Here is a 16,477-nt window from a genome sequence, read left to right on the forward strand (position 1 = left end):
ATTTTAAGAGGGATGAGGAAGTGAGAACTCAGGAGAATGCTATTTCGGGATCTTCCATACTTGCTCGAAACAAAATGATTTCACACTTTGTATACATTTTGTGATACTAATGTAGACAGAACCACCAAGGTTCATTGTTTTCATCCCCACTGCTCTGTTCTCTGGTCAGCATTCTCTGTGTCACCGACTGAGTTCTGCAGTCATTAGAATTCCGAGGTTACTGCTGGGGATACAGTGACCCATTTTCAGAATCAAAAACATCAGCTAATCTGTCTCCTTGCCAGCCAGTGTTAGGTGTTGGCCGCTCCTTGTTTTCTGCCGCCTGCACTCCTGAATAATTGCTTTAACCAACAAGCTTAGTCATCTTCTCTGGTGCAGAAGGTGATAAGTTGTACCCTTCTGTCCTATCAGAGATTTTAATAAATTTTCTTTCTCCTGTGGTATATAGAAATCATCCAATTGCAGGAATGACGTGACTTCTGCTCTTTGACTCAGGAAGACTGGCACTGATGTTCTGGTTTCATAATAGCATATGGAAAAAGGGACTTCTGTAAGAAGAAAATAAATGGAAGTAATTTTATCTAGAGCCTAGACGTGGCAGGATAGACCCTGTAGACAACCAGTGTGAGCGTCATTGTTTTCATATCTATGGGGCAGACATTCTTGTCATCATTTTACAAGGTCAGAGTAAGTAATGGAGCTGTAATTCAATCCCAGGTCCTTCGAATTCCACTCTGTGCTGCCCAGTGGTATAGGACATAGGAAGGGATCTTTGCTTTATAGTAGATTTCTTAAAAGGCCGGGATATTCACAGGCTCTGCTGCAGCAATTTTAGTCCTCATCACCAAGTTTATCAAAGCTCTGCTATGTCCTTTTTAGCCTCCTTATTGTAAGGAAAGGTAAGCAATTAAAAAATATGTGCCATAACACTGTTCTTTTAGGCTTTTTTCAAGTGACTGGGTTTTTTATTTTTAAAATTGTTTTTCCATCAAAACAGCAATAACTAAAACAAAGCCTGTCTTCTGTATCATTTGTTTCTATTCAACTGACAGATTTTCATCATCAATGACAGTGGACATATGAAATGCCATTGTTAAAAAGATCCATCAATCAAAGGCTTATCATCAGCTGGACCAGAAGGGACTGCTGAGATCATCTGGCCCTGCCTCCTTATTTGTACAATCCAAATTATCCTTTTTGCTGTCCTGCATGCTCCTGATTTCTTTTGTTTGTCCATTCATGTATTCATTCATTCAGAACACTGCTGCACGCTAAATATTGATTTGGGTCCTAAGATACAGTAATGAAAACAACACGTTTTGACTTCAAGGTGCCTACAAATCTATGGGGAAGAAACACACTCACATATGACTAACTATGGTACAGTTTGATAAGTGGAGTAATGGAACCATAAACTGTGGAAGTTTTAAAGATACCTTGTTTATTTTTGCCCTAACATTTTCATCCTTTATTGTAGTGGATGATTAGGAAGCTTAGGGTTTTGTTTTATTTTTGTTCATGGATTCTTGAGATGTTTAAAGTTGGAAAGGATCAGCGACAACAGGTTGTTATTAATACTAACAGGGAAAGATATAAGAATGCCATTTCTTTAAATGCAGTAACTTCTCAAATAAATTCTTTAAATAATTGTATGCATATAATTATACAGCCTCTCTCTTTATTTTAATTGAAATATAGTTGGTTTGCAATGTTGTGCTAATTTCTGGTGTGCAGCAAAGTGATTCAGATACATATATATGTATATATATATTCTTTTCCATTATGGTTTATTATAGAATACTGAATATAATTCCCTGTGGTCACTCAGTCTACATTTTTATTATATAGTGAATTATGCTTTACTCAAATCAACAAAATACTCTTTATATGAGTGATTCATTGAGAAATTAAAATAGATGTTAAAAACAGAGCAGTACAGCCAGTATTTATTAAGTTCCTGTCATATGGCCAGAGTTGTTGTAAGTTCTGTGGAGGATTCATCATGGCCACCATTATAGTAGCTAACTGTATTGAGTACTTTCTCTGTGCCAGACCCTGAGCGAAACACTTTATATGCATCATCTCGTCTGATTCTCACAAAAGCCATAATGGTGGTTACAGTGATATCCCTATTATACAGATAAGGAAACTGAGGCCCAGGGAAATTATGAAACTTGCCCATGATCTCCAAGCTCTTAGTGGTAGAGTTAAGCCTGTCTGTCTGAGAATTTATGCGCTTTTTAAAAAAAATCTGATTTTACTAATTTTTTTAAATTGAAGGATAATTGGTTTATAGAATTTTGTTGTTTTCTGCTCTTAACAACTACTCAGGATAAAAGAAGTAAAAGATAGGGATTGTAGTTTAGGGAAGTTTATGCTTTTTCATGACTAAGTAAAATTGTAAGGAATAATGTGAAACCATATATAATCAAGTTCCATTGTTAGTCTTTCTCTTTCACTTATACATACTCCCTGTAGCCAGTCTCATCCAGCCTGGTGATTGTAATTCCCACATCTCAACTGATGACTTCTGAACCTGTATCAGCAAGCCCCACCTCTCATATGACTCCAGACCTGCTCTTACAACTTCTGTTGGACATTTGCGTATCGTTGTCCCATGGGCATCTCAAACTCATTATGTCTGAAAATAAACTTGTGAGTTGCTCATCCCTATCTGCTCATTCTGTTCCAGAATTTGTTAATGGCATTGCTGTCTGTGCCCTTCTCCAAAGCACAGGCATCCAGACAGTGCCCTGTTTTTGTTATCCTATAGCTGACTCCACTTTAATCTGCCGTTTTCATTGTGCGCATTTGTCTAAAACATTCTGATTTCAGAGTGTTGTGATGAATTAAGTAGACATCATTTATTAAATGGGTTTCATGAAGATGAAACTATTCAGCATTTTCACACTACTTGAATGTGAAGGAAAAGTCCATGCAAAATCAATTTTCACAGTTATATATCTACATGTCAGAATTCTGTCTTGATATCAAGATTTCAAAGTAGTTGAGGTTTAGAACTTACTATGAGCTAATTCTTTTTGCCCCTGTAGCACTGTGCATGTATCTCTACCATCTCACTGGTCACATTTTCATAATCAATTGTTTATGTTTACCATTCTGTTGAATAGCATAGACTCTGGTTCTATATGTTTTTGAAACGCAGCCACCACCAGCAAGCACAGTGCCAGACACAGAACAAATATTTAAATAATATTTGCTGTTTGAAGGACTGATTCACAAAAATTTTAAGACCACAAGGGTAGGAAAGCATAATTTAATCGTCTAAGAAGTTATCAAATTGTTCTATATTAGTAAGCAGTTAATCAAATAACTTTAGAAAATCTTAGCCTCCTTCACATTAATTCACATGGTACAATGGGTTAAATCTCATAATATACAATGTCATTGCTTAAAAATCTTGAGTAGCTGCTCATTACCTACTAATCCAGTGTCCTTTCAACTCTGTTTATAAAGCTTTAGCCTCTCACTTCTTCCCTGAAGGATCTTAAAATCTGATGTGAAAATAAGGTAGATAGTATGCCACAGTAACCAGAATGGTTATAAATATTCATGTGTGATTCATGATTCAGTAGCATTAATGCCAGCAATTAGTAATTTGGGTCTTATTTCATATTTCTTTTGTGATTATCTGATTTGAGTTGTCCTGACATGACTGAAGCGACTTAGCAGCAGCAGCAGCCCTTTTAAAAGACATTTATAGGGTTTCCCTGGTGGCTTGGTGGTAAAGAACCTACCTGACAAAGCAGGAGACATGGGTTCAGTCCCTGATCTGGGAGGATCCCACATGCTGTGGAGCAACTAAGCCCGTGCACCACAACTATTGAACCTATGTGCTACAACTGCTGAGCCCACATGCCATAACTCCTGAAGCCCGAGTGCCCCAGAGCCTGTGCTCCACAAGAGAGGCCACCACAAGGAGAAGCCCTTGCACAACAGCTGCAGAATAACCCCTGCTTGCTGCAGATAGAGAAAAATCTGTGCAGCAATGAAGACCCAGTGCAGCCAAGAATAACTAGATAAATACTTTTTAAAAAAACCAAAAAACATTTATATGTGAGAATGTCACAAAATAACAGAGATTTGTCTGTTTTTGCATTGATAGCTAGAACATGACCAGTCAGCACTACTAGTTCTGATACTTATCCTCAAGGTCTTGGGTTTTTTAATATTTCTAAGTGGTTAATCATAGAAAAGAAGAGTATCAAAGACAGTAGTATGATGACTTTATTTAACCTAGGACACATCAATTTTTAATTTAATTCATATGGCATAATTATTTTTCTTAACCAGTTAATATCAGATAGTCATTATATTGTATGTGATAATCATTGTAATATCAGTAAATAATCATTTCATTGAATACATGTATACCTATGGCCGATTCATATTGATATATGGCAAAAACCATAACAGTATTATAAAGTAATTATCCTCCTGATTAAAATAAATAAATAAATTTTAAAAAGAATTACTATATTCTTTAGTTTTATAAAACCATTTTTAAACAATAATAAATTCCAACTATAAAGATATTGTTTATATTCATTAAAATATTTTCTATATAAAATAAACTTTGTATGCTTAGTCACTCAGTCATGTCTGACTGTGCAGCCTCATGGACTGTAGCCCACCAGGCTCCTCTTTCCATGGAATTTTCCAGGCAAGAATACTGGAGTGTGTTTCCATTTCTTACTCCAGGGTATCTTACTGACCTAGGGATTGAACATCTGTCTCCTACATTGGCAGGCGGATTCTTTACCATTCTGTCACCTGGGAAGCCCAACCTTTATGCATACCAAACAGAAATATTGCATCTTTCAAGTCTCACTGTTTTATTTATTTTTTTTATGTGAAGCCGCCCATTCCACTGAAGTTCTGAAATCTTTCATCATGTAAATAATTTTCATGTTTCTTTTTTATAATAAACTAACAATATCCAAGCTAATGACAAAAAAAAAAAAGCTCTGATGGAGATGTTTGTGTTGTCTTCATGTCTGCTAACACAGCATCCATTCTGTAGTCCATGGATCAAGGAGTCATTATTTCTTCTTCTTCTTCCTAAAATTAGTTAATTAATTTGGCTACACCTTTGAAGCTTGTGGGATCTTAGTTCCCTAACCAGGGATTGAATCCATGCCCTCAGCAGTGAAAGTACCTAGTCCTTACCAGTGGACTACCAGGGAATTCCTATTTGCTTCTTTCTAAATCTCTTTTCTTGGTCTTGATTTTCGTACTTCACTGGATCTACAAATTTATTCCTTTGACTAGCTCATTTTTGTCCTTTCTCTCTTCCCAGCATTCCCATTTTCTCTTTCCCATTATTTCCTGCCTCCTCTATTCTTTGGTGGTGTCATCCACCCCCTGGGCTTCTTTTTCTTAATCTGTGTTGTTGCTGTTTAATCGCTAAGTATTGTCCGACTCTTTTGAGACCCCGTGGACTGTAGCCCACCAGGCTCCTCTTTCATGGGACTCTCCAGGCAAGAAAACTGGAGTGGGTTGCCATTTCCTTCTCCATCAAGTCTCACTGTTTTAAGTGCAAACTAAAAATGTCAAATGGTCACCTAAAGGACAGATATGAAGTAACTAAAATTCTGTTTCTTCATATGACAGTCACTGGACTATTGTTTTTTTGAATCTGCCATTTCAGTGCAGAAATATGTGAAATGACAGGGGTTATTACATAAACTGTGAAGCCAGACTGAACAATTCTGAACCATTGCAAATTCATTTATTCCAAAAATGAAACTTTGTAGCTGAATCTGCTTCCTCGGGTATATAAATGGGCATTCGCCTACCATGGAAAATAAATGTTTAAGTTACAAAATTAGAAATGTGCTAATTTGAAGCTTACAGATTTATTATTAAATCTTGACAGTAACTGCAGTAGTAATTTAGAATTTAGACTAATGAAAGATTTTGGCAGAGGACTTTCCTGGTGGTCTAGTGGTTAAGAATCCACTTGCCAACGCAGGAAACACAGGTTCCATCCCTGGTCTGGAAGGATCTCATGTGCCACAACTAGTGAGCTTCCTTGCCCTAGAGCCCATGCTCTGCAACAAGAGAAGCCACCACAAGGAGAAGCCCAAGCATCCCAACTAGAGAGTAGTCCCTGCTCGATGCAACTGGAGAAAGCCCGAGTGCATCAGTGAAGACCTAGCACAGCCAAAATAAATAAATAAAAATTTAAAACTATATCCTTTAAAAAGATTTTGGCGGGGAGGACTGTTTTGTCACTAACACTGTTTTAAATCTCCAACATATGACGATAATAAAACTCACACTGAGTTTAGACAGTTTATCCATGTTTTTAAATTCTCTACAGACATCATATACCCTTACTGTCTGTGCTGGAGCAGACCACTCCTACTGCCCTGAGCTTTGGATACCAGTTAATCAGAGTCTTAAATTGTTTTGATTTCTCTTGTGTATTTCCATTTGTCGTAACCTACACTGATGGCTCAGGTGGTAAAGAATTTGCCTGCAATGCAGGGGACCTGGGTTCAATCCCTGGGCTGGAAAGATCTCCTGGAGAAGGGAATGGCTACCCACTCCAGTATTCTTACCCGGAGAATCCCATGGACAGAGGAGCCTGGTGGGCTACAGTCTGGTGTCGCAAAGAGTTGGACATGACTGAGTGACTCACACTTTCACTTTCACACTGATGAACGTGAATTACATATTCTCTTCAGGTGGAGCCCGACCTCTGTCCTAACTCATTTGTATCCCACTGCCTGCAGTATCTCCAACCATCCTCCCTCCCCATCTTCATCCCTCATTCCCAGTAACATCAGCAGTTTCACCAAACGCTCGCTGTCAGGCAAGAGGCAGGAGGTCATCCCTTTTTATTAAGCTTTAGCTTTATTATATTTCAGAATTTCAACAGTAGGAAATGTTATTGGTGAATTAACTCGATTTGCATTTTCCAGCTCTGCTTATGCTGTTCTGACCTCATATCCGCACAGGAATATCAGTGATGTATTGCCTGAGGACAAAATGTGTTTCCAAATAAATTGGTTCACAGAAGGGCAGCTGGAGTGACTTCTCGCTATTCTGCATCTTGATTTTTTGTTGTTGTTGTTAATTAATATGAAGGAACATAATGCTCCCTCAAACAGTTATAAGCATAGATGTATCACCACCAAATGCCAAATCCACTAAATATTAGGAAATCTGGAATGGTATGAAAGTTCTTAATAGCTATCAAAGTAAGACAATATTTTATATGAGATTTTCAATGGCAGTAGAGTTAGAAGTCGTAGATTTGCTTTTTCAATGTGATTTTTTTTAAAATTTATTTTATTGGAGGCAAATTACCTTACATTAATATATTGGTTGGTTTTGCCATACATTGACATGAATCCGCCCCGGGTGTACATGTGCTCTCCCTCCTGAACCCCCCTCCCACCTCCCTCCTCCCCATATCCTCCCTCCATGTCATCCCCGTGCACCAGCCCCAAGCATCCTGTATTATGCGTCGAACCTGGACTGGTTACTTATGATAATATACATGCTACAATGCCGTTCTCCCCAGTCATCCCACCTTCACCCTCTCCCACAGAGTCCCAAAGACTGTTCCATATGCCTATGTCTCTTTTGCAGTCTCATATACAGGGTTCAGGTTACCATCTTTCTAAATTCCATGTATATGCGTTAGTATACTGTATTGATGTTCTTCTTTCTGGCTCTGTATAATTGGCTCCAATTTCATCCACCTCATTAAAACTGATTCAAATGCATTCTTTTTGATGGCTGAAAAATACTCCATTGTGTATATGTACCAAAGCTTTCTTATCCATTCATCTGCAGATGGACATCTAGGTTGCTTCCATGTCCTGGCTATTATAAACAGTGCTGCAATGAACATTGGAGTACATGTGTCTCTTTCAATTCTGGTTTCCTCGGTGTGTATGCCCAGGAGTGCGATTGCTGGATCATATGGCAGTTCTATTTCCAGTTTTTTGAGGAATCTCCACACTGTTCTCCATAGTGGCTGTACTAGTTTGCATTCCCACCAACAGTGTAAGAGGGTTCCCTTCTCTCCACACCCTCTCCAGCATTTATTGCATGTAGACTTATGGATAGCAGCCATTCTGACTGGTGAGAAATGGTATCTCATTGTGGTTTTGATTTGCATTTCTCTGATGTATGAGGGATGTTGAGCATTTTTTCATGTATTTGTTAGCCATCTTTATGTCTTCTTTGGAGAAATGTCTGTTTAGTTCTTTGGCCCATTTTTTGATTGGGTCACTTAGTTTTCTGGAATTGAGCTGCAGGAGCTGCTTGTATATTTTGGAGATTAATCCTTTATCAGTTGCTTCATTTGCTATTATTTTCTCCCATTCTGCAGGCTGTCTTTTCACCTCAATGTGATTTTTTTTTAAAAAAAATTATGTATTTATTTATATGGATTTTTTGCTGCATTGGGTCTTCGTTGCTGCACGTGGGCTTTCTCTAGTTGTGGTGAGTGGGGCTACTCTCTAGTTGAGGTGGTTTTGTTGTTTCAGAGCATGGGCTCTAGGCTGTAGGGCTTAGTTGCCTCACGGCATGTGAGATCCTCTTGGACCAGGAATGGAACCTGTGTCCCCTGCATTGGTAGGCAGATTCTTAGCCACTGGACCACAGGAAAGTCCTAGATGTACTTTTAATATGATCAACTGACGAATGTTAATAGTAGTTAATATTTGCTGAGTGCTTACTATGTGTGAGGCACGGTTCTAAGTACTTCATATGGGTTTTGCTGAAGAAGGTGGTCTTATTGTTGTTGAGTCACTAAGTCATGTCTGAGTCTTTGCAACCCCGTGGACTGTAGCATGCCAGGCTTCCTTGTCCTTTCCCATCTCCCAGAGCTTGGTCAAATTCATGTCCATTGGGTCTGAAATGTCATCCAGCAATCCTCTGTTTCCCCTTTCTCCTCCTGCCCTCAGTCTTTTTCAGCATCAGGGTCTTTTCCAGTGAGTCTGCTCTTCGCATCAGATGGCCAAAGTATTGGAACTTTAGCTTTGGCATCAGTCCTTTCAGTGAATATTCAGGGTTGATTTCCTTTAGAATTGACTGGTTTCATCTACTTGTAGTCTAAGGAACTCTCAAGAGTCCTCCAGCACCACAGTTTGGTGCTCAACCTTCTTTATGGTCCAACTCTTATGTCACAACTATAGCTTTGACTATACAGACTATTGTCAGCAAAGTGATGTCTCTACTTTTTAATGTGCTGTCTAGATTTGTCATTGCTTTCCTTTCAAGGAGTAAGCATCTTTTAATTTCATGGCTGTAGTCACCATCTGCTGTGATTTTGGAGCCCAAGAAAATAAAATTTCTCACTGCTTCCACTTTTTCTCCTTCTATTTGCCATGAAGTGATAGGACCATATAGCATGATCTTAGTTTTTTTAATACTGAGTTTTTGTACTGAGCTTTTTAACATTGAGCTTTTCCACTCTCCTCTTTTACCCTTATCAATAGGCTCTTTAGTTCCTCTACACTTTCTGCCATTAGAGTGGTATCATTTGCATATCTGAGGTTGTTGATATTTTCCCCTGCAATCTTGATTCCAGCTTGTGAGTCATCCAGCCCAGCATTTCACATGATGTGCTCTGCATATAAGTTAAATAAACAAGGTGACAATATACAACCTTGACATACTCCTTTCCCAATTTGGAACCAGTCTGTTGTTCCATGTCTGGTTCTAACTGTTGCTTCTTGACCTGCATACATGTTTCTCAGGAGATAGGTAAGGTAGTCTGGTATTCCCATCTCTTTAAGAATATCCCACAGTTTGTTGTTATCCACGTAGTTAAAGGCTTTAGCGTAGTCAATGAGACAGAAGTAGATGTAGGTGCTCTTATTATTTCCATTGTATAAACGAGAAAACTGAGGCATGGTGAAAGTGAAAGTTGCTCAGTTGTATCTGACTCTTTGTGACTCCATGGGGTGTAGCCCACCAGGCTCTTCTGTTCATGGGATTCTCCAGGAAAAGTACTGGAGTGGGTTGTCATTTCCTTCTCAAGGGGATCTTCCCCACCCAGGGATTGAACCCAGGTCTCCTGCATTGCAGGCAGATTCTTTACCATCTGAGATACCAGGGAGGCTTTTGTTATTCCTATTTTATAAACTGAGGCACAGAGAGATTTAAGCAATTTTCTCCATATTACACAGTTAGTAGGTAGAAGGCCTGGAATTCTAGTCTGGGCCATTTGACTTCAGATACCACACTATTAACCACTATATCCTCAGTGGTACTTAAAAGAACTATTAGGTATCACTTAGTTCTAGAAATGCCAGAACCTGACAAACATTCAGTAAATGGTTACTGAAATCAAACTTCCCTAATGGCTCTGTTGGTAAAGAATCCACCTGCAATGCAGGAGACCCAGGTTCAATCCCTGGGTGGGGAAGATCCCGTGGAGAAGGGAATGGCAACCCATTCCAGTATTCTTGCCTGGAAAATCCCATGGACAGAGGAACCTGGTGGGCTACAGTCCAGGGCATTGCAAAGTGTTGGACACGACTGAGCAACTAAACCACCACACCGTTAATCCAGAATCTGAACACGTCTGAACTAAAGACATTTTGTTCATTGTTGTTCAGTGGCTCAGTTGTGTCTGACTCTTTGCAACCCTATGGACTCTAGCAATCTAGGCTTCTCTGCCCTTCATCTATAACTAGTAGGGCTTCCTTACTTAAAAAAAAAAATTTGTTAATGATGGAACTCTCCAAACATATGCAAAAGTAGAGGGGATAATGGTACAGTGAACCCTTGCAAACCCATCTCCCAGATTTGACAATTATCAACACGTGACCATTCTTGTTTCCTCTTATTTCCACTCTCACTGGGATATTTTAAAGCAAATTTCAGGAAAGTTTTTCAGTATGTATTGAAACAGTATACAAGCCCCTGTGTCCCTGTCTTTTGAAGTAAATTTCTAAGACTTAACAATTGGAAAATGTGAAGGTGGAGAAACAGAATAGTGGTTGGACTGGGGAACTGCTAACAATTTAGACTGTAATTCCCACATTGCAGAATCACCAAACCTCCAGTTCCCTGAAAGATATAGATAAAGGCCTGACATACATTCCTGAGTTGTGAGTTGTTTTTATGGGAAGCAGCCCCCCTCCAGATGAAAACTGTGACCACAAGAATATGGACCCTAGACTGCTTGAAACCAGAAGGCTGATGAAGCTTAAAACTCCACCTTGATGCCAACCAATCCAAGAATTGTCCATGAACTGATCATGCCCTGCTCCTTGAAGACTATAAAACACCTCACTACCCGCTCCAGGGTGAGTCACACAGTCTTAAGGGCATTAGCCCACTGTGGCCCCCTTTGCCTGGCAAAGCAATAAAAGCTACTCTTTTCTACTTCTCCCAAACTCTTTTCTCCACATTTCTATTTGGCCCTGATGTACAGAGGCCAAGTTTTAACAACAGTATTATCCAAAAAGGACTCTGTTAAAAATCGCATTAAAATTAATTAACCTGATATCCAATAGCTAGCAGTGTTCAAATTTTCCTATTTCATAAATGTATTTTATTTTATTATTTATTTCTGTCCTCATTGCTGTGCTTGGGCTTTCTCTAGTTGCAGTGAGCGGGGACTCCTTTTTGTTGTGCACAGGCTTCTCATTGTAGTGACTTCTCTTGTTGGGGAGCATGGGCTCTAGGCACACCACTTTTAGCAGTTGAGTGTGGGCTCGGTAGTTGTGGCACACAGGCTCTTCTGGGACCAGGGATTGAACCCATGTCCGCTCACTGGCAGGCAGATTCCCACCCACTGTACCACCAAGCAAGTCCCATACATGGATTTTATAGTTGGTTTGTTTGAGTCAGAATCCAAATAAGAGTCTTGTGTTGCATTTGGTTGATAAATTTCTTGAGTCTCTTAATCCATCAACATTCCCTCTCTTCCTTTTGTTTTCCCTCTTACCACTTGTTGATGAAACATGGTTATTTGTTCTGGAGAATTTTCTATGTTGCCTTGCTCTACCTTGGGGTGAGAAAGAGTTACTTTTCATTTCTGTAGCAAGTGTAGGAGAGGAGAGGAGAACAGTTGTGGACTGTGTCATCCCTAAGTGGAACCAATGGCTACTGGAAGGCAGTACAGGACAGCAGCCGCCTTGACAATCCCAGTGTGTTCTTGGGGACCTCTTTCTGAACAGTGATCCTTTTATCTTTTATATTCATACTGATAATAAAGAGGCACAGATACAGGAGTGCCTTCTGAATTCTCAAATAATTATCAAATGCTACTGATTATGTGTTAATTGAGACATTCTAATTCTTCAAAAACTGATAAGTTCACAGATGTTTGATAAAATTAATTTCATTAACTGGGATACAGTTTAATTAGAATATGCAATGCTGTATTTATTCTTAAAATCTAGAATCAGGAAATGGAAACCTTCGTGTTAAGGAGTACGTTGGGTCGTACTTTGAGAACATGTGAATATCTAATTACCCAGTGATTTTTGCATTCATTGATGATCCGTGTCTAAATCAGTTATTACATGAGAGTTGCAAAATGGTGATTTTTCTAATTTTATTGTTTTTTTCTCTACACTTTTTAGTTGGCATTCTTCTGTAAAGAAAAACTTTCCTTATTTTTCTCTTTGATATGCTCTGATTACATGTCCTCTTTTTATTTCATCATTTTATGCTCATGAAATTAAAATTTTTAATGTTTATAACTTTTACTGTCATTGTTTGGATGTTCATATTGCTCAAATTCGGCCAGTGAGATCCCCTTTACACCAACTTTTATCAGCTTTTATTAATAACGTGGTTCATTAGTCTCTCAGCCCTTCCTTGCCCAACAAGACATCTCAGGACGGCTTCATACTTCTCATACGACTTCACACAGACTAGATAGAACTCAGCCATTTCTTCAAGGGGTCCTCCCTCTGTAGTGAAGGGAATGGTATTTAAAAACCAAGATCTGGGCACTGTGAAGAAAGCTGATCGCCGAAGAATTGATGCTTTTGAACTGTGGTGTTGGAGAAGACTCTTGAGAGTCCCTTGGACTGCAAGGAGTTCCAACCAGTCCATTCTAAAGGAGATCAGTCCTGGGTGTTCATTGGAAGGACTGATGCTAAAGCTGAAACTCCAGTACTTTGGCCACCTCATGCGACAAGTTGACTTACTGGAAAAGACTCTGATGCTGGGAGGGATTGGGGGCAGGAGGAGAAGGGGACGACAGAGAATGAGATGGCTGGATGGCATCACCGACTCGATGGACATGAGTTTGAGTGAACTCTGGGAGTTGGTGATGGACAGGGAGGCCTGGCGTGCTGTGATTCATGGGGTCGCGGAGAGTCGGACACGACTGAGCGACTGAACTGAACTGAACTGGGCACTTGGTGTCCTCATTGCCTCTTTCCATGTCCATTTTGACGCAGCCCTAAGTCTTCTGCTGAGGATGGAGAGGAGATACCTGGCTCTTCAAACCCATTGAGACAACCCCTTCATCTCTCTCAGATCCCTTAGTATCGTCAACAGATAGCGAGCACTGTTTCTAGTTTTTCCATTTTCTAAGGATGAAAATTTGTAGTCTGTTTTCCGAATGACTTGCTTCTCTTCCATTTTACCTGCTCTGTTATAGTAGAATCATGGAATTGCGGACTTTGGTTTACAATATTTTACTTAGAAACTGTCTTAACCAGTGATTCTTTGCCAATTTCAAATCTCCGACTGTTTTGAAAATCTGATGAAAGTGAATACTACACCTGGAAAACTGCTCAAACACAAACATTTTTATATACAATTTTATCGGGTTCTTGAACTTGTACAGCCGAGTTATCTCTATGAAATGCCCCTTATATAAGATCCTAGTTTGTGCTCCACCTCTGCCATATTATGTATGTACAGGGACGCTTGGGATGTGGGCAGGTTTAAGTGACTTCCTAAAGGCTACACAGTAGCAGAAACAAGCTAGAGTCTTAAGGGTTTTTGTTTTTTATTCTAATGAAAAACAACTGGTTTGCCCCCACTTATATCACAAAAAGTTCTGCAATATAGTGAGAACAAGAACTTCAAATAAAAAGAATGACCTTGTGGAGTAAAGATACTAGGAGTGGATTTTTATTTTTAGAACAAGAGTCTGTAGAAGCTGGGCGCCTGAATTTTCCAATTTCAAAAGAATAGAATTCTTTCTTTTTTTTTTTACTGAAATTATGTTTTCTGTAATTCCTTTTTCTTACTTTCTTCACCCTAATATTTAATGTGAAAAGTGGTTGATGTATTTGGAGGCAGAGGCCAGCACAGTATTTTGGGAAATGAATGGATGATGGAACATTTCTCCTGTGAACAGGCGCTTTCCCTCTTGAATAGCACCTGCTACCATAGGGTCTCGTAAGATAGGTATCTGGGTGTGACTGGCTGGTTTTATGAAGTACTCTCATTGCTCATTGGGTGTCTTCTGTTAGTATGTCTCAGTTGTCTCTGAGCCATGTGCAGTTTTTTAGGATTAATGTAGCTTTTAAGGATTTCTGCAGAAACCTTGTTATTCAACACACCATTGTGACCTTCAATCTGGAAAGCCTCAATGAATCTCAGCCTTGCTCCAGAGAGCCAAAGCCGGCTCCAAGGCAGCACAGATTGTAGCTGTCTGTAGGGTTTGTTTGCACAAAGGGACACTTCTATTACAGGCTCCTTGGAATTGCAGTGGTGGAAGAGGGGAATGTTACTGCTTTCTCCTGGTGTTTTCTTGTAGTGGAAGAGTGACTGAAGTACAGGCAGTCAGGAGAATTTGAGCAAAATGAGATGGTTCTCATGATGTCCCATCTTATCAATATCTCCTGGTGTGTGTGTGTGTTTGTGTGTGTGTGTGTAGGCAGGTGTGGTGTAATGCTGGAAAAATACAGGCTTCTTAAAATGTAGACAAATCAAGGAATGATTTTAACTCAAACAGGCTAGACTTAGAGTCTGTAAAATAATAATGACTTTAATTTACTGCTTTTCATTGAGTATAAAATAGTCTGCAAAACATGACCTGCAGACCCCTGAGAACACTGATCACAGAGTTTTTATCACAATACAGCAGACTTCCTGTTTCTCTCTCTGTGTGTAAAAGGAATCCTTAGTCACTGCTGGTTCTGGAATTCTTCAGTGGCATAGAATTGGTGCCTGGTATTGTAATTAATTTGTTTACTGGGCAGATCTTTCATCCCGATCCGGTAAATGCTTCTTGACAAGGTTGACTGGATTGTTTTCTGCTTTTGGTAGATGCAAAACTGGAAAGGCAATGATGAAGGTGTTTCAAATTTTATTTGCATGAAGTAGATGGATAAAAGCAATAGTTCAAATAAGATATAAGTAAAAATATTTCTTAAGTTCCTGAACCTTCCATGTAAAATGTTCTCTTTTACGTTAAAAAAAAATCAAAGACCATATTCTGTGATAATTGGACAAGTGCTAAAGATACTTTAAAATAAATAATAAACTTGGCTACATTGACTAATGTTATTTGAATCAAGAGTATTTCAGAGATAAAATTTTTTGAACTATATTTATTTTTCAGTAGAGGATATACCAAGCACAGTTATTTTAGGACTGTTAAAAAAATTCTAGCAGTACTGTTGAATTATTTTACTTACTTATAAAACTTTTTTCTTACGTTGTTCATCGCAAGTACCTGATTGATTTTGAGAAAACAGATAAGCATTAAAACCTTTTATGAACTGGCTTTTTGTTGTATGGATTTATTAGATATTTAGGTGGGGGAAGAGGTGAAGAGAAAGTGGGGAATTTGGAGTATGTGTAGGTTTACTGTTACTTTACAGATTTTTTAAAAAATTATTTTTAATTAGAAGATAATTACAATATTGTGAATTTTTTTCATACATTAACACAGGTAGACATATGTCCGCTCCCTCTTAAATAATCCCCTTCCCACCTCCCTCCTCATCGCACCCCTCTAGATTGTGACAGAGCACCGTCTTTGGGTTGCTGATGTTTTCGGCTTGTAGGATTTAATTCTCCATAACTGTACTTCTTCCCTGCTCTGCTGCACTGTGGGGCTGCTGCCACCAGGTGGATGCTGGTGCCTCGGCATGGCTACATGGTCCAAACTGGAAGGCAATGATTCAGCAGTTTAACAAGTGTTTATTGAACACTATGCGTCAGGCACTGTGCTAGGTTTGGGGATACAAGGATGAATAAGACAGAATCTCTGCCTGTAAGAGATAGACAAAACCAGTAAAGTGATAACGTTACATGTACTGTGCTCCAGAAGGACAAAGAGAAAACAAATCACTAACCCTGATGTTTATGGAAGATGCTCTGAAGGGATCTGCTATGGAGCTGCAACTTGAGGGTGACTGTGAGTTTAAAGTGGGGATGGTCCTGTAGACAAGTGATTCTCAGAGGACATACATAAGTTGTGTTTTTTCGGGAAAATTATGATCATAAACTCATTTAAAACCCTAAATCTCCATTGACTAAAAATAATAATGTTCAGTCGCCT

General features: G+C 39.1%; 1 protein-coding gene and 1 pseudogene across 1 annotated transcript in view; both read left to right on the forward strand.

Moving 5' to 3' along the window:
• CRACD (capping protein inhibiting regulator of actin dynamics) overlaps positions 1–16,477 on the forward strand; it is a 278,521-nt gene that overhangs the window by 63,659 nt on the left and 198,385 nt on the right. The window lies entirely within an intron of this gene.
• On the forward strand, positions 9,391–9,452 carry LOC148777860 (small nucleolar RNA SNORD36; annotated as a pseudogene).

Source organism: Moschus berezovskii, chromosome 5, assembly GCF_049115385.1.
Source record: "Moschus berezovskii isolate FMDL1 chromosome 5, NW_MosBer_1.0, whole genome shotgun sequence".
Lineage (NCBI taxonomy): Eukaryota > Metazoa > Chordata > Mammalia > Artiodactyla > Moschidae > Moschus > Moschus berezovskii.